This window comes from Oncorhynchus tshawytscha, unplaced genomic scaffold, assembly GCF_018296145.1.
Source record: "Oncorhynchus tshawytscha isolate Ot180627B unplaced genomic scaffold, Otsh_v2.0 Un_contig_2848_pilon_pilon, whole genome shotgun sequence".
Lineage (NCBI taxonomy): Eukaryota > Metazoa > Chordata > Actinopteri > Salmoniformes > Salmonidae > Oncorhynchus > Oncorhynchus tshawytscha.
In genome coordinates, this window is record NW_024608348.1 from 40,001 (window position 1) to 42,500 (window position 2,500).

The 2,500-nt window shown below is 45.4% G+C and overlaps 1 long non-coding RNA gene across 2 annotated transcripts in view; it reads left to right on the forward strand.

Annotated features, from left to right (window-relative positions):
- Positions 1 to 2,500, forward strand: part of LOC121843470 — a 47,217-nt gene that overhangs the window by 34,902 nt on the left and 9,815 nt on the right. The window lies entirely within an intron of this gene.

A 2,500-nucleotide genomic window follows, 5' to 3' on the forward strand; every position in this document is an offset into this window, starting at 1 on the left:
GAATTCTTTGTGGATCTGTGTAATCTGAGGGAAATATGTCTCTCTAATATGGTCATACATTGGGCAGGAGGTTAGGAAGTGCAGCTCAGTTTCCACCTCATTTTGTGGGCAGTGAGCACATAGCCTGTCTTCTCTTGAGAGCCATGTCTGCCTACGGCGGCCTTTCTCAATAGCAAGGCTATGCTCACTGAGTCTGTACATAGTCAAAGCTTTCCTTAAGTTTGGGTCAGTCACAGTGGTCAGGTATTCTGCCGCTGTGTACTCTCTGTTTAGGGACAAATAGCATTCTAGTTTGCTCTGTTTTTTTGTTCATTCTTTCCAATGTGTCAAGTAATTATCTTTTTGTTTTCTCATGATTTGGTTGGGTCTAATTGTGCTGCTGTCCTGGGGCTCTGTAGGGTGTGTTTGTGAACAGAGCCCCAGGACCAGCTTGCTTAGGGGACTCTTCTCCAGGTTCATCTCTCTGTAGGTGATGGCTTTGTTGTGGAAGGTTTGGGAATCGCTTCCTTTTTAGGTGGTTGTAGAATTTAATGGCTCTTTTCTGGATTTTGATAATTAGTGGGTATCGGCCTAATTCTGCTCTGCATGCATTATTTGGTGTTCTACGTTGTACACAGAGGATATTTTTGCAGAATTCTGCGTGCAGTGTCTCAATTTGGTGTTTGTCCCATTTTGTGAAGTCTTGGTTGGTGAGCGGACCCCAGACCTCACAACCATAAAGGGCAATGGGCTCTATGACTGATTCAAGTATTTTTAGCCAAATCCTAGTTGGTATGTTGAAATTTATGTTCCTTTTGATGGCATAGAATGCCCTTCTTGCCTTGTCTCTCAGATCGTTCACAGCTCTGTCTCTCTCTCTCTTTATTTCTCTCTCAATTCAATTCAATTCAAGGGGCTTTATTGTCATGGGAAACATATGTTAACATTACCAAAGCAAGTGAAGTAGATCATAAACAAAGTTAAATAAACAATAAAAAATGAACATTAAACATTACACTCACAGAAGTTCCAAAAGAATAAAGACATTTCAAATGTCATATTATATATATACAGTGTTGTAACAATGTGCAAATGGTTAAAGTACACAAGGGAAAATAAATAAACATAAATATGGGTTGTATTTACAATGGTGTTTGTTCTCTCTTTCTCCTCCTCACCCCCCCTCCTCACCCCCCTCTCTCACGTGCTGCATGTTTAATGAGTCTGATTGAGTCATCTATCCTGTCTGGTCCACAGGTTTCTGCTACCAGGTTTCATTGTGTATGATAGTCCTTTTATAAAGGACAGTGGAGTGAATAGGGATTTGATACGCTGAGTTTTCATATGAAACTGTGCGCAGTGAGCATGCACAACACACACACACACACACACAGCACAATCATTAGCAGGGTTGAAGAGTGGGTTAGGGGCAGTGGAGGGGGGGTTCTGAAGCCTAGTTGCCCATCCAGTCAATACAGCCCAATGTAAAGTGAATGCACCACTACCCAGGCCTCAGATCATACATAATGAACACAGATTAGACCCAGCAAACACACACACCGTCTCAGAGCTGTGCTATTGTTGAGCTCGTTCACCTTGCACGGCCTCCCACATGATGGACACACACTGTTTCCCAGGCTAGTATCAACCTCTGTGATCTCTAAGGATGGCTGAACCTGACAGTGTTGTGGTTCATGGTTGGGTCCACTGACAGCAATGTGGCTGTTGGTTCAGTCCACTGACAGTGTTGTGGTTCATGGTTGGGTCCACTGACTGTGTTGTGGTTCATGGTTGGGTCAACTGACAGCAACATGGATGTTGGTTGGGTCAACTGACAGCAACATGGATGTTGGTTGGGTCAACTGACAGCAACATGGATGTTGGTTGGGGCAACTGACAGCAACATGGATGTTGGTTGGGGCAACTGACAGCAGCATGGATGTTGGTTGGGGCAACTGACAGCAACATGGATGTTGGTTGTGACAGCAACATGGGTTGGGGCAACTGACAGCAACATGGATGTTGGTTGCAACTGGGCAACAACTGACAGCAACATGGATGTTGGTTGGGGCAACTGACAGCAACATGGATGTTGGTTGGGGCAACTGACAGCAACATGGATGTTGGTTGGGGCAACTGACAGCAACATGGATGTTGGTTGGGTCAACTGACAGCAACATGGATGTTGGTTGGGTCAACTGACAGCAACATGGATGTTGGTTGGGGCAACTGACAGCAACATGGATGTTGGTTGGGGCAACTGACAGCAACATGGATGTTGGTTGGGGCAACTGACAGCAACATGGATGTTGGTTGGGGCAACTGACAGCAACATGGATGTTGGTTGGGGCAACTGACAGCAACATGGATGTTGGTTGGGGCAACTGACAGCAACATGGATGTTGGTTGGGGCAACTGACAGCAACATGGATGTTGGTTGGGGCAACTGACAGCAACATGGATGTTGGTTGGGGGGGCAACATGGATGTTGGTTGGGGCAACTGACAGCAACATGGATGTT